Source organism: Acomys russatus, chromosome 26 (genome assembly GCF_903995435.1).
Source record: "Acomys russatus chromosome 26, mAcoRus1.1, whole genome shotgun sequence".
Taxonomy (NCBI): Eukaryota; Metazoa; Chordata; class Mammalia; order Rodentia; family Muridae; genus Acomys; species Acomys russatus.
Genome location: NC_067162.1, coordinates 1,405,418 through 1,428,915, shown reverse-complemented (window position 1 = coordinate 1,428,915; position 23,498 = coordinate 1,405,418). Strand labels below are relative to the sequence as shown.

Genomic DNA, 23,498 nt, shown 5'->3' with positions numbered 1-23,498 from the left:
ATAGATTTCCAAAGTGGCTGTACTAGTTTGCATTCCCACCAGCAATGAAGGAGTGTTCGTCCCTCCCCACATCCTCGCCAGCATGTGGTGTCACTTGAATTTTTGATCTTAGCCATTCTGATGGGTGTAAGGTGGAATCTCAGAGTTGTTTTGATTTGCATTTCCCTGATGATTAAGGAGGTTGAGCATTTCTTTAAGTGTTTCTCAGCCATTTGATATTCCTCTGTTGAGAACTCCGTGTTTAGTTCCAAGCCCCATTACTCAATTGGGTTATTTGGTTTGGTGGTGTTTAATTTCTTGAGTTCTTTATATATTTTGGATGTTAGACCTTTGTCAGATATAGGGTTGGTGAAGATCTTTTCCCAGTCTGTAGGCTGTCGTTTTGTTCTCTTGGCAGTGTCTCCTGCCTTACAGAAGCTTCTCAGCCTCATGCGGTCCCATTTATTAATGGTTGACATTAAGGCCTGGGTTGTTGGTGTTCTGTTCAGGAAGTTGTCTTTTGTGACAATATGTTCCAGGCTCTTCCCCACTTTTTCCTCTAAGTGACTTAGTGTCTCTGGTTTTATGTTGAGGTCTTTAATTCAATTGGATTTGAGTGTTGTGCAAGGTGACAAATATGGGTCCAGTTGCATTTTTTTACACATAGACCTCCAGTTAGACCGGCACCATTTGTTGAAGATGTTATCCTTTTTGCATTGAATGGATTTGGTTTCTTTGTCAAAAATCAAGTGACCATATGTGTGTGGATTCATATCTGGGTCTTCGATTAGATTCCACTGATCAACCAGCCTGTTGCTGTGCCAGTAACATGTTGTTTTAATTACTATTGCTTTATAGTACAGTTTGAGATCAGGTATGGAGATTCCCCCGGAGCACCTTTTATTGTACAAGATAGTTTTAGCTATTCTGGTTTTTTTCGTTTTTCCATATGAAGTTCAGAATTGAACTTTTAATGTCTTTAAAAAGTTGTGTAGGTATATTGATAGGGTTTGCATTGAATCTGTAGATTGCTTTTGGTAGGATGGCCACTTTTACTATATTAATTCTCCCAATCCATGAGCAGGGAAGATCATTCCATATTCTCAGGTCATCTTCAATCTCTTTCTTCAGAGTTTTGAATTTTTTTTTTAAACAAGTCCTTCACTTGCTTAGTTAGAGTACCTCCTAGATATTTTATATTGCTTGTGGCTAATGTGAAGGGTGTGGTTTTCCTAATTTCTTCCTCTGCAAGCTTGTCATTTGTGTATAGGAAGGCTACAGACGTTTTTGAGTTAATTTTGTATCCAGCCAATTTGCTGAAGGTGTTTATCAGCTTTAGGAGTTCTCTGGTGGAATTTTGAGGGTCACTTATGTACACTATCATATCATCTGCAAATAGGGATAATTTGACTTCCTCCTTTCCCATTTGGATACCCTTGATCTCCTTTTGTTGTCTTATTGCTCTGGCTAGAACTTCGAGTACTATATTGAAGAGATATGGAGAGAGTGGGCAGCCTTGCCTTGTTCCCGATTTTAGAGGAATTTCCTTGAGTATCTCACCATTTACTTTGATTTTTGGGTATTGGCTTGCTGTATATAGCCTTTATTATGTTGAGGAAAGTGCCTTGTATCCCTGAGCTCTCTAAAACTTTAAACATGAATGGGTGTAGGATTTTATCAAATGCTTTCTCTGCATCTAAAGAGATGATCATGTGGTTTTTTATTTTCAGTTTGTTTATATGGTGGATTACATTGATGGATTTCCATATATTAAACCATCCCTGCATGCCTGGAATGAAGCCTCCTTGGTCATGATGAATGATATCTTTGATGTGTTCTTGTATTCATTTTGCAAGTATTTTATTTAGTATTTTTGCATCTATGTTCATAAGAGAAATTGGTCTGAAATTCTCTTTCTTTGTTGAGTCTTTGTGAGGTTTAGGTATCAATGTGACTGTGGCCTCATAGAATGAATTTGGCAATTTTCCATCCATTTCTATATTTTAGAGTAGCTTGAAGGGTAGCGGTATTAGCTCGCCCTTGAAGGTCTGGTAGAATTCTGCACTGAAACCATCTGGCCCTGGGCTTTTTTTGGTTGGGAGACTATCGATGATTGCTTCTATTCCTGTAGGGGAAATGGGACTATTTAACTTGCTTATCTGTTCTTCACTCAACTTTGGCAAGTGAAATTGATCAAGAAAATCGTCCATTTCCCTTAGATTTACAAATTTTGTGGCCTATATGCCTTCAAAGTAGGATCTTATGATTCTTTGTATTTCTTCTGTGTCTGTTGTTATGTCTCCCTTTTCATTTCTGATTTTGTTGATTTCAATACTATCTCTCTGCCTTTTAGTTAATTTGGCTAACGGTCTGTCTATCTTGTTGATTTTCTTAAAGAACCAACTCTTGGTTTTGTTGATTCTTTGGACTGTTTTCTTAGTTTCTAATTTGTTAATTTCAGCCCTGAGTTTGATTATTTCCAGAAGTCTTCTCCTTTTGGGTGTTTCTGCTTCTTCTTTTTCTAGGGCTTCCAGTTGTGTCGTTAAGATGCTTAAGTGGGATGTTTCCAAATTCTTTTTAAAGGCACTTAGTGCTATGAATTTTTCTCTTAGCACTGCTTTCAATGTATCCCACAAATTTGGGTATGTTGTTTCTTCATTTTCATTGGATTTCAGAAACTCTTTGATTTCTTTCTTTATTTCTTCCCTGACCCAGGTGTCATTTAGCAGAGAGTTGTTTAATTTCCACGTACGTGTAGGCTTTTTGTTATTTCTGTTGTTGTTGAATTGCAGCCTAAGAGCATGGTGATCTGATAGGATACAAGGTATTATTTCAATCCTCTTGTATCTATTGAGGCTTGCTTTGTGACCTACGATGTGATCAATTTTGGAGAAGGTTCCATGGGGTGCAGAGAAGAAGGTGTATTCTTTCTTGTTTGGGTGAAAGGTTCTATAGATATCTGTTAGATCCATTTGACCCATGGCATTGGTTAATGATGTTGTTTCTCGGCTTACTTTCTGTTTCGATGACTTATCCTTCAGTGAGAGTGGGGTGTTGAAGTCTCCCACTATTATTGTGTAGGGATTGATGTGTGGTTTAAGCTTTTTTAGCAGATCTTTTACAAATGTGGGTGCCCTTGTATTTGGAGCATAGATGTTCAGAATTGTGATGTCATCTCAGTTGACTTTACCTTTGATGAGTATGAAGTGTCCTTCCTCATCCCTTTTGATTAATTTTGGTTGAAAGTCTATTTTGTTCCATACTAAAATGGCTACGCCTTCTTGCTTGTTTTGACCATTTGCTTGGAATATTTTTCCAACCTTTTACTCTGAGGTAATGCCTATCAGTATGGGTGAGATGTGTTTCTTGAATGCAGAAGAATATTGGATTTTGTTTATGCACCCATTCAGTTAGTCTGTGTCTTTTTATTGGAGAATTGAGACCATTGATGTTGAGAGATATTAATGTCCAGTGACTGTTAAGAGTCTTAATTTTGATGTTGTTTCCAGTCGAGCGTTTGTGTAGTAGTGTTTTTGCCATGGTATAGTTATCTATTTCCTGAGTAGGTTTGGTTGTAGCTTGACCCTTTGGGATGGAGTTTTCTTTCTAATACCTTCTGTAAAGCTGGATTTGTGGATAGGTACTCTTTGAATTCGTTTTTGTCATGGAATATTTTGTTTTCTCCATCAATGGTTTTTGATAGTTTTGCTGAGTAAAATAGTCTGGCCTGGCATCTGTGGTCTCTTAGGGTTTGCAGGATCTCTGTCCAGGCCCTTCTTGCTTTTATGGTCTCTGCTGAGAAGTCAGGTGTAATTCTGATAGGTTTGCCATTAAATGTTATTTGGGCCCTTTCTTTTGCAGCTTTTAATATTTTTTCTTTGTCCTGTATGTTTTGTGCTTTGATTATTATGTGACGGGCAGTTTTTCTTTTCTGGTCAATTCTATTTGGTGTTCTGTAGGCCTCTTGTATGTTTATAGGCATCTCTTTCTTTAGACTGGGGAAATTTTCTTCTATGATTTTGTTGAGAATAGTTTCTTGGCCTTGGAGTCTGATATCTTCTGTTTCTTCAATGCAACTCCCACCAGCCACCACACCAATTGCCTCCACCTGAAGGCTATGAGCTGCAAACCTCAGCCACCAACGCTGCTGACGGTAGTGCTGCTGCTGCGTCTGCCACTGCTGCTGCTGCTCCAATCTGAGAAAATCCGAGCTCCTCCCGTGTGCAGGGGCACGCAGGTCCTTTGCACCCTGGTCCCTCCGAACCGTGGAGCACTCCCGCTGCCGTGGTGTGAAGACCTCAGTTTTCCTGGTTCAGAAATCTGTGCAGTTCCCTGAATTGTTCACTGGAGCTTCCAAACACGGTCCACACTGCTCGCTGCCATCTTGGATCCTTCCACTCTTTTCTTTTTTGCTTGTCTGTCTGCTTTTTTCCCCTTCTTTTACTCTTTGTCTTTCTTTCTTTCTTATTTATTTTTGGTTATGTCTCAGCTCAAATACTACCTTCTCAGGCAAACCTTCCTTGGCTGCCTTATTTAGATACTTCCCACAACTTAAGTATAATCATTGCATTCTATTTCTTGAAGCATATAGCACAATTTGTAATTATCCTGTGGATCATTTATCTGTGCATATTTTGTTGTGTCTCATGAAACTTGATGAGGCCAGGGACTTCGTTTTCTGACATCCAGAACTCCACTCAGGGCCTGACACACTCATCAGCCCTCTATAAGTGGATCTGGATGAGCATTGCCACTTTGGATTGTGGGAAAAATTAAGTCATACATGTTGGTGGTATGTTTGTATTGTTTCCCTTCTTTTGTTTTTGCTGGTATGGGATTTGTTATTTACTGTATTTTTCTTGGTTAAAGTTAACCTCTTTGGATTGGAGTTTTTCTTCTAGTATTTTATGTAGGTCTGGATTTGTGAATACATATTGTTTCTAAATTTGTTTTTGTCTAGGAATATAGTGTTTCTTCATCTACAGTGATTAAAAGTTTTGCTGGGTATAGTAGTCTAGGTTGGCATCTGTGGTCTCTTGGAGGCTGCAAGACAAGCTGCCTGGGCTCTTCTAGCTTTGGGGGGTTTCTGTTGAGAAGTCAGGTGTAATTCTGATAGGTCTGTCTCTCTATGTTACTTGGCCTTTTACCCTTGTAGCTTTTAATATTCTTTCTTTGTTCTGTAGATTTGATGTTTTGGTTATTATGTGGCAGGAGAATTTTCTTTTCTAGTCCAATTTAATTGTTGTTCTATATGCTTCTTGTATGTTTACAGACATCTCTTTATTTAGCCTGGGGAAATTTCCTTTTATGGTTTTGTTGAAAATATTTTCTGGTCCTTGGAGCTGGGACTCTTGACCTTCTTCTATTCCTATTATTCTTAGGCTAGGTCTTTTCACAGTATCCCAGATTTCCTGGATGTTTGGTGTTAGGTCAGGAGGTTGTTTTTTTAGATTATTATTATTTTTTTATTAATTTATTCTTGTTATGTCTCAATGGTTAGCCCATCCCTTGTATCCTCCCTTTCTTCCCTCCCTCCCATTTTCCTCTTATTCCCCTCCCCTATGACTGTTCCTGAGGGGGATTACCTCCCCCTGTATATGCTCATAGGGTATCAAGTCTCTTCTTGGTAACCTGCTGTCCTTCCTCTGAGTGCCACCAGGTCTCCCCCTCCAGGGGACATGGTCAATGGGACTCTAGATGAGAGAAGCATGGGAGAATAGCAAATTAGAAGGATCCAGAGGGAGATAGAAGCCTACAAGTAGAACACTATGATAGGCAGATTTGGGCCCAGGGGTCCCGCTCAAACTAAGGCACCAGCCAAGGACAATACAGGCAGTAAACTTTAAACCCCTACCCAGATCTAGCCAATGGTCAGAACATTCTCCACAGTTGAGTGGAGAGTGGGATATGACTTTCTCAGGTCAGGAGTTTTTTAGATTTAACATTTTCTTTCACTGCTGTGTCAATGTCTTCTGTCATATTTTCTACACCTGACATTCTCTTTCCCTTCTCTTGGATTCTGTTTGTGGTGTTTGACTGTATCTGTTGTTCTTGTTCTCTTGCCTAGGTTTTCCATCTCCAAGATTCCCTCAGTTTGTGTTTTCTTTTTTGTTTCTACTTCTATTTTCAGGTTTCAGACAGTTTTAATCATTTCCTTTACCTGTTTAATTGTGTTTTTCTGTATTTATTTAAAGCACTTATTTGTTTTCTCTTAAAGGTCTCTATCTGTTTGGTTGTATTTTCCTGTATTTCTTTCAGAGATTTATTCACTTCCTCTTTAAAGGTCTCTACCATCTTTATAACACTGGACTTAAAGTGGTCTTCTTGTGCTTTTTCTGTGTTGTGATATCCAGGTATTGTTTTAGAAGGATAGCTGGTCTCTGGTGGTGCCATAATGCCCTGGCTCTTAGTGATTGTGCTCTTATGCTTACTTTAACCATCTGGCTGTACTTGCTGTTGGCCAATGTTCCAGAAACAGTACTCCTCAGGGAGTCAGGAAGAACCTTGGGCCTGATAATGGAGATCAGGTAAGATCCCACTGCTCACCTCTGAGAGCTGTGTCTCATGTGGACCTGAATGTTCCTGCAGTCTTGTAGGCCTCTCTGAGTGTGTCCCAGGTCTATCAGGCAGGTAGGGAATATTCAGAGAGTGATCTATGCTGAATGTTGTTGCCCTCCCCTCTACCTCCTAAGAATGGCAGGGAACGGGGGTCAGACACAGCTTGCAGCTTGCCTCTGCTGCCTGTGCCTCAGGGGGATCAGGCAGGTAGAACGGCAAATCACACATGATAGTCACTCAAAGCCTCATTCTGGTAATTCAGAATGTTAATCCCAATGTTAATCCCAAAGATGAGAGGAGAAAGACCACTGACTCAAATAAACTTGTCCAAATTAATTAAAGTAAACAATTAATTAGACAAGCTTTTTTTATTCATGTACATGGAGTTCCTCCCCTAAGGCAGGGTTCAAGAAGTCAGCATTGGATGTAAAAAAGACAAGGCTTTTATAGAGCTCTGGAGTAGCAAGTTTCCAAAGTACACCCTAATCTATCTTTTTGGCATCATTTCTCATTAGACACTCTAATTTCACTCAGCTTGCTAAATTGCCTAGATTTTCTTACTCTTGAGACCTTTGCAAACAGAAATTCCTTTCCTTCCCACTGTGGGCTTAGAATTCCATTCTATAAGTGTTGTCTGTCTCTTAGGCTTAGTCACCACATACATTTCTATTTAATTAGGATTACTGAGGTGCCTAGTACTGAGAATAAAAGCCTAGAAAGCTGTAGATACTTCTCTGAATGGCCTTAGGAATCCCCTTCAGGATCCCTTACACCAGCAAACAGACACACATAGACACAGACACACACACACAGACACACACACAGACACACACACACACACACACACACACACACACACACACACACACACACTGTCTCATTTGACTTATCCACTCCTACCCAATTGGAGTAGCCTTGACAAAGTCCTCTAGCTATGAAAGATAATATTCCAAGCCTCATCTACAAACATTGTAAGAGGCCAGAGGATGGAAGAGAAATCTGGGCAGTGTTTTTTCATTCTTTCCATGCTGTTATATAGGAGTACTCTGTGTGCTTTTGATTGGCTCTCATCTTCTGCCTTGATGCCTTCAGACATCTGGGCAGCATTTAACATTGTGTTAATATGAATGTAACATTAATATAATTTCTGATTGTTTCATGATTATTCTTGCTATATGTAGTTTATTTTATATATGTGTGTAATAATATAAATGTGTATGTAAAAATAAAAAATAATTTAAAAAATTGATACAGCCAAGTTCTGAAAAACAAACAAACAAACAGCTTCAGTGTCATGTTGATGGTGAAAATAGATTAGCAATACCTTCAAATCAGTGCAGTCATTAAATATTTGGTTCTTTGTAACACTTTTTAAAAATTTTTTATTAATTTATTCTTGTTACATCTCAATGGTTATCCCATCCCTTGCATCCTCCCATTCTTCCCTCCCTCCCATTTTCCCCTTATTCCCCTCCCCTATGACTGTTCCTGAGGGGGATTACCTCCCCCTGTATATACTCATAGGGTATCAAGTAACACTTTCAAGAAAGAGCTTTCTATACCAGTGACAACCTGCCCTGGGTAGACAACTTCAGCCTTAGGTCTTCAATCTGGTGGAAAGGAAGTTTCTCTGCATGTGAGACTTCACAGAAAATAAATTCATTGTATTTGTCCCAGGTGGGCCCCCACAGAACAATAAAGTGGACTTTAATTGTCCTTTCCACATCTTTTCAGAGCTGAGGTGAGTTATGCTGACTGAGAAGAGGTCTCTAAGTATCCTCCCCCAAAAAAGGTGGCATTCATGGGCTTTGAGGGCACACAGACTTGAATGTTAATATCAAGTCTTTCCTTGATTAGCCACAGGACACTGGTAAGATGACTTTTCAGTCACAGTACTCATTGGTAAGAATATTATCTTAACATAAGTACAGTACTAGAAAACATGCTAGAGATACTGTAGGTGGTCATTAATTATGGTTCTTTTTCCTTAGTCAATCATTCAGATAATCACCACACTGGCCATCCTTGAATATATAACCACTCTACTGCAATTCCCACTGGCCAAGTCTACATTATTTAGCCCCAGTGTTTTGTAGGAGAAACAATGATCTTCTCACTAGCACAGGCCAGATTATCCAGGGATCTGGTTTGTGTTCAGCATGCTGTTTGTCCCTCTGGTGTGCTCCTGGTAAAAGTCATACTTGTTTGAGCCAGATCCTGCCTCCTCTCCCTAATGGAGAAGTATTTAAGATCCAGGATTTCTGATTTCCTGCGGCTGAGATATTAGAAATCACATAGTCAGTGTGACACCAGGAGATCCAACAGCTAATGACTTGGTGCCAGACCTTTACAGTAAGTAAATATTTTTCCTTCTCTGCACACTCATTCATTCAAGAATCCATTTTTACATGAGACATTGTGAGCAGAGTGAGAATGAACTTCTAACCCAGCCAATTCCAACTCAGTCTGCTTCATTTTGGGAGAATGGATGAGCCATCCCTTAAACAGGTGTCAGAGAAAAAAGTGGAAAAAACACTTCTCCCTTGAAGAAGCTCAAAGTCTGAATGAGGAGACAAGAATGAAAATCAAGAAGTAATTACATATATAAAATGTTAATCATAATATTCTGGCATGTTAATACAAATATTTTGTCAGCTTGCTATTTGCTTCATACATTGCTTATGTGGATTTTAACATGAAGAGATTTAATTTGTAGGTAGTCAAATCCATCATTTTTATCTGTCATGGGGTAGGAGTGTGTGGTTGAAAACTCTGATGTTTGTGTTGATAGGATTTTTGTTATTAAGTGGCATTTTTTTTATTCCAATTCAATGAGACTATATTGAGTTTCTAATAAAAGTTATTTTATTTCATTTTGGTAAGAAAATCATGAGAAGATCTCATAACAGATAAACAAAGCACTTAAGTGTACTCAGAAAGAGTGGAATTGTGGGCCAAACTTTTTGGTTAAGAGAACAAGAAACCTGTGCATTGCTTTCTTTAAAAATGAGTTCCACAAACGATGTTAAACTAGAAAAAAAAGTTAAGCTAGTTTTATTGAATTTACTTTCTATAGACTTGCCTCTTTACCCAAGTATCTTAATAAATAAGATATTATTGTAGAAGTGAGAAGTGAGGAGAAGAAAGGAATATTATTCTAAACATGTTGACGTGCTTTAGTAGCATTGGGAATAAATGTTTCCCTCTGGAGTTTAAGCAAAGGAAGATTGATTGGATTTCCCCATGAAGAACACTTGTCTACTGACTGCTAAAGGAGATCAAGGGAATACAAATAGGAAAGGAAGAAGTTAAAGTTTCACTATTCACAGATGAAATAATAGTATATGTTAATGGCCCCCAAAATTCTACCAAAGAACTCATACAGCTGATAAGCAACTTCAACAAAGTTAAATACAAAATAAACATCAAAAACTCAGTACACATCCTGTATACTAATGATGAATGGGCTGAGAAAGAAATTAGAGAAACTACACCCTTCACAATACTCACAAATAATATAAAGTATCTTGGTGTAACTCTAACCAAGCAAGTGAAAGACTTATATGAAAAAAAAAAAAAAACCTTCAAGTATCTGCAGAAAGTAGTTGAAGAAGATATCAGAAAATGGAAAGATTTCCCATGCTCATGGATTGGGAGAATCAACATAGTAAAAATGGCCATCCTACCAAAAGCAATCTACATATTCAATGCAATCCCTATCAAAATAGCTACACAATATTTTATGAAACTGGAAAGATGAATTCTCAACTTCATATGGAAAAACAGAAAACTCAAGGTAGCTAAAAAACAACCCTGTACAACAAAAGATCTGTAGGAATCTCCATCACTGATCTCAAGTTCCACTATAGAGCAACAGTAACAAAAACAGTATGGTACTGGCATAGAAATAGGCCAGTTGACCAATGAAATAAAAGTGAAGACCCAGAAATGAATCCACAGACCTATGGTCATTTGATTTTTGACAAAGAACTAAAACCATACAATGGAAAAAAGACAGCATTTTCAACAAATGGTGCTGGTCTAACTGGATGTCTACTTGTAAAAAAAAAATGCAAATAGATCCATATTTATCATCTTGTACAAAACTAAAGTCCAGGTGAATTGAAGACTCAACATAAAACCGGACACACTAAGTCTGTTAGAAGAAAAAGTAGAAAAGAGCCTAGAACTCATTGGCATAGGACAACTTCCTGAATTGAACACCAATAGCTCAGACTCTAAGATCAACAATTAATAAATGGGATGTCATGAAACTGAAAAGCTTCTGTAAGGCAAAAGACACCGTCAACAGAATAAAGTGACAGCCTACAGATTGGGAAAAGATCTTTACCAGCCCTACATGTGACAAAGTGCTAATACCTAAAATATATAAAGAACCCAAGAAATTAAACACCAGCAAACCAAATAATCCAATTAAAAATTGGGTAGAGTGCTAAACAGAGAATTCTCAACAGAGAAATATTGAATGGCTAAGAAACACTTAACGAAATGCTCAGCATCTCTAGTCATCTGTGAAATGAAAATCAAAATGAGATTGAGATTCCATCTTACACCTATCTGAATGGTGAAGATCAATAACTCAAGCGACAACATATGCTGGCAAGGATGTGGAGAAAGGGGAACACTCCTCCACTGCTAGTGGGTGTGCAAACTTGCACAACCACTTTGGAAATCAATTTTGGACTTTCTACAAAAATTGTGAGTAGTTCTTCCTCAAGAGCCACTCCTGGGGGTATACCCAAAAGATGGTACACTATACAACAAGAACATTTGCTCAACTGTGTTCATAGTAGCTTTATTTGTAATAGTCAGAATCTGGAAACAACCTAGATGCTCTTCAAACAAAGAATGGATAAAGAAACCATGGTACATCTACATAATGCAATACCACTCAGCTATTAGAAACAAGGAAATCTTGAAATTTGCAGGCAAATGGATGGAACTAGAAGTGATCAACCTAAGTGAGACAACATAGACCCCAAAACACACACATAGCATTTATTCACTTATAAGTAGATTTTAGCCCAACATAGATCTCCTCTGAGAACCTCCACTCAGTGGGGCATAGGCATAGTTACTAAGACTAGAAGATGGACTCTGAGCTGTGTGCTGAGAGTTGCAGGTAAGAGTGGGGAGGGGGGAGAGGGAAGGAAGGTCTGGGAGGGAGCAGGAGCTCCAAGGGAGATCATCAAAAGCCTGTGGATTGAGGCACACGGTAGGGTTTGCATAAACTGAGACTCCATTCAAGAACAATGCATGCAGAGAACCAAGACCCCTTTCTTACATGTAGCCAGTGAACTGTGGATTCTACATATAGGGGAAGGAGGGGACTGATGCTGAACCTCTAATGTGCACTCGGGGGCCCAATACTTGGTCACTGTTCCTTGGCAAGATGGTATAGTGGGCACCCAGTAGAAATGGATTCAGACTACCCTGATGATAGGCTGTTCCCATAGGTCTAGGGGAGGCGAATAAGCAGCAGAAGAAAGGAGGGTGGCAAAGGTAAGATAAGAGAGAGGGGATAACAATAGGGAGGTAAAGTGAATAATTTATTTATAATAAATAAAATATACACTTAAAAAATCTGCATGGAGGAGGGGGTTGTTGCAGAGACTGATGCATCAACCAAGGACCATGCATGGCAAGGAACTAGCCACTCAGCTCAGTTGTAGTACATAGGCAGCACAGTCTCCTTGTGGGTCCCACAATATGGGGAGTAGGGACTACTTCTGACATGGACTCTGGTCTCCTAATGTGGACACTTCCTCCTGACTGGGTGGACTTGCCAGACCACAGAGGAAAAGGATACAGGTATCTTATATTCCTAATCCCACTCCATGAAAATAGCTCTGAGTCAGGCTGAGACATGAGTATATATGCATAGTCAATGCTTCTTATTGGTTTCAGAATAAATATAACTTAAGACTAGATGCCATTCTTCATATGGCATGAAGGAAGATTTACAGATGTATTTCTTCTGCTCATACAAAGAGCAGAGCTCTAGCTTGAATTTCCATGTGCACCATGCACACCTCACACACTTATAATTTTAGGATGAAATATGCCTGTGAGAAACTGTATGTTTTCAGAACAAAAGAACCAGACTCTGAAGCTGGATCAAACCTGACAGGATGCATTCCTCTCAGTATGCTGGACCCTAACATTCTACATCTTTCATGTTCCAGCACCAAGTGGCTCAGTTGCTGTTCTCTATCAGAACAAGACAGCTCCCAAGACAGCTTTGAAGAAAGCTTCTGTACTCAATTGGTGCAGCATTTTAAACTGTCACACACAGGACTTTTATTAAGCCTTGAACTTCTCAACATTTAGAAACTGGACTAAAATGATATTGCTACCTTGTTTAATTTTCCCTAATTTTATTTGGGCCCCTACAAAGGTATTATCCATCCCAAATCATCTGGAAGAAACCCCTAAGAGAACAACACCCCATTTCCCTTAAGGGAGGTTGGGTAGGTTTTTGGATGTTTTCTTGGGCGTTAGTTGTTTATTTTCACTGGGAGTTGGTTATAAGTTACTATTGGTCTTAGAGAAAAAATGAGGGGTTGGACTCAGCAATGTCTATCTTTTCCATTATCATTCTTTCTTGGGTGTGGAGATGGGGGCTGAAAAGAGAGAAGGGGGGATGTGGAGGTATATGGGGAAGATATGGCACAAATTGGATTGTTGAGTTGATCCCTCAACTTAAGACATTAACTGTGCTCACAAGGTTATTTTTAATTCATTGGTAAAGAAATTTATATATTGATGCAAAATAAGTTTAATTTCTATACATTGGTTTAGAACTCAAATTTAAGATTATTCTTCATGCACATTATATATATTTATACTCTAGTATGAGGTATTTTACTCATACCAATCAAGTAGAATACAAGGTTTACCAGTAATACTTTGAAAATGCTACTGCAGGCTGTTTAGGATAAGTAAGTTAGACAAGTTAATTGTCAATTGACCAAATTGTGGTAATTTTAATTACTAGTCTATTTATACCACAAGAATATACATCCTAGATGTAACAGATAGGTATGATTCTATAGACAGATAAGGTAAAAAGTTAAGGTCTTCAAAAACCTCAGCGTCTTACAGAATACGTCATTTAAAGATGTTTATATTGCTGTAACGATTCTTTGAAACAGGACATGTTAACTCCTGGCAACACTCAGCCTACCTCAAATCTAATGATGAGCATCAGTGAACCTCTTCATGAAGATCACTTCAAATATGGCAAACCAGCCACTGGGAAAAATGTCCTCATTTCAAGCACTGACAGAACTTGGCCTAAAACTTGGCAAGCTTGGATGCAGCAGAGTCGATAGCCAGACTCTGCCAAGACAGGGTAAGCGAGTCCTCAATGTCTGTCAGATATAATGGGCCAGAAGGCTGAAGGTGATGCGCCAACATTTTAGAGAGCTATGGGTTCAGACAGCAAATTATCTCTGTCATTTTTTAAAAATTAAATTTGGAAGCAGATAACCCACATTTCATGTTTACTCAGGTAATTAATTTTACTCCTTATCAAGTCTCTGATGGGGTTGAAGACCAAACTGTTGAGTTTCACAATTAAGCCTAATTGTTTATCAGTTAAGAAGTTTTTAGGTCTTGATAGATGTTTTAAGTTGATAGAGATGAGATATAGTAGATATTGAGTTACATTCTGAATTATAGACTCACCAAGATAGGAAAAATGTTTTCTTCAAGGTTACCAAATACAAACAGCCAAAACATTATAAATGTAACATGAATGTAATTCCTGCTCTGTAGTTCTTTTTGCTGTATGTAGTTTATTTTATGTAGGTGTAATAATATAAATGTATATGTAAAAATTTTAAAAATTAAAAAAGAAAAAAGAAAATGGCAAAATGAAAAAATCCTACTAAAAACAAAACAAAACAAAATCAAAAGAAAGAAACAAAACAAATACAACAACAACAACAACAACAAAAAACAATGGAGTGCATTTTCCTAGAACAAAAGAGAAACTCATCTCCCAGATCAGTACCTAGTAGCAGTGAACAATAATAAGGTTAAGAGGCATAGTTAATAAAATACAGACTTAAATTATTTGTTACAATTTTCTTGGATTATTATTTTTTTGAGACAGGGTTTCTCTGTGTAGCCTTGGCTGTCCTGGACTCACTTTGTAGACCTGGCAGGCTTCAAACTCACAGCATTCCACCTGCCTCTGCCTCCCTGGGTGCTTGGATTAAAGGTGTGTGCTACCATACCCGGCTTTTGATTTTTTTTTTTTTTGGCTTTTGATTTATTTATTTTTTTTAAATATATAAACACTTATAGCAATGAGTGCTTCTGAGACTGCTTGATGTATCTCTGAAGCTCTCACAAATTGAGCTTTCACTTGTTCTAAGAATGTTTACGAAATGTTTTTTCTTTTTTTTTTTAAATTGCATTATGATTGTTATCCCCTAGTTTTTATCTTCCAGTTCCCACCTTCCCTCCATCTTATGACCTATTTCCTTCTCCTAGACCTCTGATAGGGGAGCCTCTTCCCCCATCATTTGATTCTAGTCCATCATGTCTCATCCCCTTACTCTGTGTATCCCCAAGGCAATCTGGACAGGGGGCAGTGATCAAATCTCAGGTGCCAGAGTTCATGTTAGAGGCATTATTGGAGCATGAGCTGTCCATCAGCTACATCTGAATAGGGGGTCCAGGTTCTCTGTGTGCATTGCCCTTTGTCAGTATATCAGTTTGTGAAGGCCCCCTGGCTCCAGATCTGCTGGCTTTGATGGTATCCCTGTGGATCTCTGGACCCCTCCGGGTCCTTCCAGCCCTCCCCCGACTTCCATACAACTCTCAGCTCTCCTGAGGCATGGGTGCAAGTACCAGTATCTGTCCTGAATCCCAGCTAGGTGGAGTTTCTCAGAGGGCTTCAATGTTGGGCTAATATCCATTTATAAGTGAGTATATACCATGTGTGTCTTTCTGGGTTTGGGTTAACTCACTCAGGGTGATCATTTCTAGTTCCATTCATTTGCCTGAAAATTTTAAAATTTCCTTGTTTTTGATAGCTGAATAGTATTGCATTGTGTAGTGTCCCAGAGATTCTTTATCCATTCTTTGGTTGAGGGACATCTACATTGTTTCTAGATTCTGGCTATTTTGAATAAAGTTGCCACGAACATAGTTGAGCAAATGTCCTTGTTGTATGGTGGAGCATCTTTCGGGTATATTCCAAGTAGTGGAATAGCTGGGTCCTGAGTAGCACTATTCTCAGTTTTCTGAGAAAACACCAGATTGATTTCCAAAGTGATTGTACAAGTTTGCATTCTCACCAGCAATGGAGGAGTGTTCCCTTTCTCCACATCCTACTAGCCTGTGCTGTCACTTGAATTTTTGATCTTAGCCATTCTGATAGGTGTAAGGTGGAATCTCAGAGTTGTTTTTATTTGCATTTACTTGATGACTAAGGATGTTGAACATTTCTTTAAGTGTTTCTCAGCCTTTCAATATTCCTCTGTTAATAAGTGTCTATTTAGCTTTGTACACCATTTTTAATTGGATTATTTGGTTTGGTGGTGTTTAATTTCTTGAGTTCTTTATATATTTTGGATATTAGCCCTTGGTCACATATAGGGTTGGTGAAGATCTTTTCCCAGTCTGTAGGCTGTTCTGTTGACAGTGTCTTTTACTTTACAGAAGCTTTTCAGGTTCATGAGGTCCCATTTATTAATTTTTGATCTTAGAGCCTGAGATATTTGTGTTTTGTTCAACAACTTGTCTCCTGTGCCAATGAGTTCTAAGCTATTTCCACATTTTCTTCTAACAGATTACTGTGTCTGGTGTTATATTGAGATCTTTAATCCTAACAGGATGAGAAAGAAATTAGAGAAATTACACCTTTCGCAATAGCCACAAGAAACATAAAGTATCTTGGTGTAACTCTAACCAAGCAAGGGCGAGACTTGTATGAAAAAATTTCAGGTCTCTGAAGAAAGAAACTGAAGAAGATATCAGAAGATGGAAAGATCTCCCATGCTCCCAGATCAGGAGAGCCAACATAGTATAAATGGCCATCTTACTAAAAGCAATCTACAGATTCAATTCAATTCCTATCAAAATACCTACCCAATTCTTTACAGACTTTGAAAGATCAATTCTCAACTTCATTTGGAAAAACAAAAAGCCCCGAAGAACAAAAACAATCCTGTACAATAAACAATCCTCTGGAGCAATCTCCATCCATGATCTCAAGCTGTACTATAGAGCAACAGTAACAAAAACAGTAAGTTACTGGCACAAAATATGTTTTTATTGAAATAGTACGATTTCGCTTTTCTCTCTCTAACCCTTTCCAGATAGCCCCTTCCCACTGGTCCCATGCACTCACCTTAAGTCAATAATCCCCTTCCTTTGATTATTATTGTAACATACATAGATATGTGTGTACAAACACATACATACAATCTATTAAAGTAATTTGACTTTATGTGCATAATTTTCACTCATCATACAAAAATCTAGTGTTCAATTTCCACGCATTGTATAGTTCCTGTGGTTTTTCCTTACTACTCGTGTCTGATGTTGTGTAATGATGCTATCCTACCCAAGGCTGTCTTAGAACATACCGAGGACCATAAATTGTGATTGTTTATTATTTTCAAGTCCCCAGAATAGCTGGTTCACAAATAATTAGCCCATTATTAAGGTAGAAAAGGCTATGATCTTCTGCAATGTGGGAGAAGAATGATAAAATGATTCTTCTACAACATGGACATCCCACCTGTGGGAGTCATTGCCATTTCTAGCACCACACTAGATTTTAAAAAATATTTTTAAAAATTGGAAATTAAGATATAACCATATCATTTTCTTTCCTCCCTTCAACTCCTCCCGTGTCCTTCTGTTTCTTCCTCTCAAATTCTTGAGACATTTTTGTTCAGTTATTATACATACACGAACCCAAATATATCAATACAACCTCCTCAATCTTTTTAGTGTTACTTGCATATATGTCTTTTCAGGGCTGACCAATTGGTATTGGATACCAATTAAAATGCTCATCTGTGGAGAACTATTTCTTTTTACCTTCAGCATTCCCTACTTGCCTGTAGTTCTTTATCTCTGGGTGGGATCCAGTGAGATTTGGCAGTGCTGTATTAGTATGTTTCTTGATATTGTTTGAGTTTTGTTTAGGCAGTCATTCTTGAAGTGTTGCTGTCATTTCTAGGAGACACAATCTTACACCTAATATCCTGGTTCTCTGGCTTTAACATCATTCATCCCCTACTTCCTCAATGTTCCTGAACCTTAGGTGCAGAAGCTGTGTTGGCAGGTCCAGCTGATACATCTACAGCACAGCCAGGTATTGAATTTAACACTTGTGAGAACCATGTATAGTCTTATTCTGTTGATCAGCTGCCAAGCTCTTTCCAGGAGAACCACCTGTCTTATCTTGTGGATAAGGCTTCCTCTTCTGCCCTACAGCAGGGAGTCAGAGCTGTAGCTGTGGACAGCTCCTTCCTTTTCACCATAAAGCATATCCCTTCCTTTACACCTTTAAGCTGCCTCTCTTTTTCTTCAGAAAAAGGTCTCTTGTACCCTTGACTCTTATTAACAGCACAGAGGCAGTTTCTAGTCCTTCCTCCATTTTCACCAGGAACTGAATTTCAACTATGTACTTATGACTTGCTTTTTTTTTTTTTTTTTTTTTTTGCAGGCATCTCCATTGAAGTTGAGGAGTCTGAATATAAATATAAGTTAAATTCAAATCTAATAATGGAAAGTCAATATATGAAAACAATACTGGGAATTTATAAGGCCTTTCAGTATACAATATTGTTTCAAGAAATAAAAGTTGATCCTCAAAATACCCTCATAAGTAGAAGAGATAAAAATGATTGCCTCTGGATAAAAGAACAGATGAGGTTGGGGGCAGAGGTTGGAGCATAAATTGCTGTTTTTTTTTTTTAAATAATTAGTCATATAGCACCATTTGACTTGTCATACAGTATCCTTAATAGAAATTTAAATTACGTTTAAGATACCTGCAAGAAGGCAAGGGCATGCAGGTCATACCTAAATATTGCTTTGAGTTTCATTTTAAAGGCAATAAAGATAAAACAAAAGGATTTCCTCTTATTGAACTATATCAAGGACCAAGATTTTATTCAGATCTGAGGCAGATAAACCAAGTCTACCTTCAAACCACAGATTCAGAACTGCAAAATAAAAGCACACACACTGCTTAATTTGATTCTCCTGTGAATTTATTATCATTACAGGGAAACAATGATACTAATTTATCTCTATTTTACAAGTGAGAGATGTGAAACTGATGTAGATTACATGGCTTGGCAAGGACACCCGACTCATGAGATCCAGGACAGGGATGTCTAAGGCCAAACTTATCAGTCTTTCTGATTTTGTGGTGTCAGGTCTTAGAAGATAGCTCAGTCAGAAAGGTGCCTGTCATGCAAGTATGAGGAGCTGAGTTCAATCCCCAGTACCCACATAAAAGCCAGACACAGTGATGCATATCTGAAGTACCACTGGAGACGAGGGTGAGGGGGATGGATATAGGAATTTCCAGTGGATTTAATGGACAGCTGTCCTTGCTGAATCAGTGAGCTCTAGGTTCAATGAGTGTGATGGTGTAAATTAAAATGGCCTAGTAGGCTCATAGGGAGTTGTACAACTAGGAGGTATGGCCTTGTTGGAGAAAGTGTGTCACAGGGAGTAGGCTTTGTGGTTTCAGATGCTGAAGCCTGGTCCAGTGTCCCTCTTTCTTCCTGGTCCCCACCAATCCATGCGTACTACTCTCAGCTTCCTCTTCAGCACCATGTCTGCCTATGTGTAACCTTGCTTTCCGCTATGACAATGATGGACTGAATCTCTGAACTGTAAGCCATCCCCCACTAAATATTTTTCTTTATGAGTTCCATTGGTCATGCTGTCTTTTTGAAGCAACTGAAACTGTAACTAAGATGCATTGTAATGGCACAGTTGACTATTGTAATGGTGCAATGTTGTTTTTTGATAATACAATTGACACTATAGTTGATCGTTCACATGCCACAATGAGCATTGTGGTATCACATTTCAGCATTTTAGTGGACAATGGATGATTGTGATCACATAGCAGAGCATTATGATGTCAGAAATTAGTATTTTGCTGTCACAGTACAGCATTGTGCAAACACTATAAAACAGTATGATGGCACAAACAGATCACTTTATTGGCAATATGGTGCACTGTGATATGTTAGTTTCAGTGTGATGGCAAAATGCTGTATTATTCTACTGTTTCACAATGTGCTTACAATGCAGTATTATGACAGCAGAGTGGAATACTTCAGTGTCACAATTCAGTGTTGTATGTCATGGTTCCATACTGTAATGCCACAAGGGAACATAATCATGTCAAAATATAGAAAAATAAAACATGGCTGGCAACTGACCATAAACAAGAATGCTTGAACAGTGTTCAGAAGGCATCAAGCTGTCAAGAGAGAGCAAGCAGAAATGTTAAGAACTTGAATTTGGTGACAACGGCCATGGATTGAACTCTCAGCCTGACTTTCACAACTGTTGTCTTATAGCATGAAAGATTAATTTGTTCTAGTTACCTATAGCTGTCAACTTTGCACAGTCTAGATTCATCTGAGAAGAAAACTCCCTAGAGGAATTGTCTAAAACACATTGGCTTGTAGTCATTGGGGGCATTGTCTTTATTTTTTAATTGATGCACAGGAGCCCAGGCCACTGTGGGCAACAGCACTCCTATGAAAATGGTCCTGGACTGTATAAGAAAACTAGCTAAGCACAGCCTGTGAGTGACTGAGCTAGCATGTAGCATTCCTCCATGGCTTCTTTTTCAAGCTCCTGCTTAAGTTTTTGCTTTCACATCCATCAGTGATAAACTGTGATCCGGAAGCATAAGCCAAATAGTCCCTTTCCTGTCCTAAGTTTCTTTTTGTTTGAGAGTTTATCACAGCAACAGAAAGTAAACTGGAACACTACTGAAACTTCAGATACAGACATAAAGAGGAAAAATCACAGCACTTAAACATTTCTTTCCTTTGTCTAAAAAAGTGAAAAAAGAAAAAAAAACCCCAAAGAATTACAGTTTCTGGAAATGCTATCATGAGCTGGAACCAATGTCCTGCTAAACCTGGTTTCTCAGCATGCAAGAGTTGATTGTTAATGTTTTAAAGGCTTTTGAATGCTTGTTGTTAAACCATTGGTGATTGGAAATCAATCATAGTAGAGTTAATCACATAATGAGATTTAGCAAATCTTGTCTATAGTTTCAGAACCATTGTTTTATTGCGATCCAAGGCATCTATGTCATATATAAAACTTGGCAACATAAAAGGCTAGGAATAGACATTATTTACCAAGAAAAGCGCCTTTCTTGTATTAGTTTTGATACTTGTGACAAAGATACTTGACAGAACAACTTGAGGAATTATTTATTTGGGACAATGATCTCAGAGTGTTCAGTCTATTATCCCATGGAGGGAATGAAAGAGAAAAACTCTTTGATTCATGATTGCTAGGCAGTCAAGCAGAGCACCATCACTCACAGGAAGCAGCTAATGTGACGTAAGAGGGTCTAGCAATAACATATGCTAGATGACCCACCAGCAATGATCTTCTTCCTCCAACAAGGCCCCAACATCTGCTTTTCACCATCTCCCAAAAATGTCATTATAGTAAGAAACCCACCAAAGGAATTATTATCATGTCACAGCCCTAGTGCTATAATGATCTCTGGAAATATTATCATGCACATACCCAGAACTGTGCTCTGCTGTTCTAGGACTTCTCAAGACACTGAAATTGACAACTGGGATTAACTATGACACTTCTTGAATATGTAATGGTTATATTTTCAAAGGAAGCCAGTAGATATTTGCAAGAAAATGAAGGTTATTTCATTTGAGCCTGCCTAGCAGGATCTTTTTAGTGAACATTTTCATTTTCCTAAGACAAAATAGGAGAAGAGAATTGTAGTTCCACTAATTTGGTGAGGCACAGGCTGAGAGGATAAGTTAGATATGCCTAGTGGTGGTGATGCCCTTTGGAAACATGTTTCAGTGGTGTTATAGTTAGGATGTTTATTGCTATGAAGAGGCACCATGACCATGGCAACTCTTATAAAGGAAAACATTTAATTGGCCTGCCTTATAGTGTCAGAGGTTTGGCTTATTATTGTCCTGGTGGGAAGTATGGAAGGTGGTCTGCAGGCAAACATGGTATGGAAGAAGGAGCTGAGAGCTCTATATCCAGATTGGTGGGCAGCATAAAAGGAAGTGACACTGTGCCTGGCTTGAGCATCTGACAACTCCAAGCCCACCTCCAGTGGCACACTTCCTCCAACAAGGCCATGGCTATTCCAACAAGGTTACATCCTCTACCAGTGCCACTCGCAGCGAATCTAGGAAATCCATTTTCTTTCAAACTCCTACAAGTGACATGGTCAAAGTCATGGAAGGGCCTACACTACCTGAGAGGTTTTCCAACAGTCATTTTATACTGTGTTCTCATCAGACATCCAGGGCTTAGCAAATACCCAAAGAAAGTCAGAAGACAATTTTTTTTATTTTCCAAAATGTATCCCACAGCATTTCCAAAGACTAATAGCAGGAAAACCAACGAGTCTCCAATTTCACAAAGCCAAGCTAAATACCTCTCGTGTCTGAAGAAGCTCCAGGTGCAAATCCTTATCTGGCTATGTCCCAGCAAAGGTGAATTCATCTCAGTGATGTCAATGAATTTGTCCAACATTTAAAATATTACATACAAATAAGCATGTTGACTTAATAAAGGAAAATACAATTACTTCTAATATCAATAGAGTAAGAGATAGATTGGGAGCCTCAAGTTGACAGATCCAGGCTAAAAAATATCTGATCCTTTAGCTCTCTTCACTTGAATCACATAAGCTTCATTTATATTCCAGATTTTTTTTTTTTTTTTTTTTTTGAGATTACCATGTGCGCCTAACTGAGCATTTTGGTAAAGATTTCCCAGGGGTTACTTACTACTGTTGTTTTTTTCATCTGTCAGTTATGATCCTAATTTTCCCAGATCCATGTGTCCACTTTTTATTTGCTCTCAGAAGTGCAACACTGATCAATGTGTACATTGCAGAATCCCAGTTTGTATTTGTGGCCTATGATTTCTTTTCCCCTATGACAAGATGAACCATTCTCATCAACCAGCATTCTTGGAGTGTAAATGGCAAGTAGAGGAGCTAGGATTTGATCACTGATTTCTTAATCCAACTTCAATGGCTTGTCCTCTGTGTAACAACACATGCCTGTAGGCAACTTCTTGTAACAAGAGCATCATAATATACTTTGGAGACTTGACTTTCTACCTAGGTGCTCCTAAAGATTGAAAATCTCTCAGAACAGCACAACTATCTGGATGTCATTATTCAAATGCATGAGTGTGTGGAGAGTGTTACAAACTCAGGGTTAGGGTTAGGGTCCAAATTCTCAATAGATTCCTTGTTCTTCTCTAAACTTCATGAGTCCAGTATCTACTTCCACATTCCTAGTCTTCTAGTCTTCAGGACTCATATCAGAATGGCCAATTAAGCTCTTGTTATAGAACTGTTCAGTTTCTTTAGCTCAATTTCAAACTCTTCTATATTCTTCCTACAAACTAATTCCAGAGGCCAAAGGACCATATGGTCATATTTTTCATGGCAAAGTCCCCACCTCTGGTAACATATTTTGGTGCTAATTATTTTTTCTCAAATACTTAATGACAAGTAACTTCATAGAGGAGGTGCTTTGGCTTGTGGTTTTAGTGAGTGAGATCAACCACTGTAGGCAAGGCACAGGGTTAAGTGTTCCACAGTGATAGGAGCATGTGTCTGGGACTCCTCATCTCCTCGTATCTTTTTTTTTTTTTTTCCTCGTATCTTTATGTAACAAAAAAACAGAGCA

At 38.5% G+C, this 23,498-nt stretch overlaps 1 long non-coding RNA gene across 1 annotated transcript in view; it reads left to right on the top strand.

Moving 5' to 3' along the window:
- Positions 1-132: 132 nt before the first annotated feature.
- The window catches only part of LOC127209537 (uncharacterized), a 343,814-nt gene continuing 320,448 nt past the window's right edge, over positions 133-23,498 (top strand). The window contains exon 1 of the long non-coding RNA XR_007833200.1: positions 133-180. This is a non-coding gene — a long non-coding RNA (uncharacterized LOC127209537). The remainder of the gene's footprint in view (positions 181-23,498) is intronic.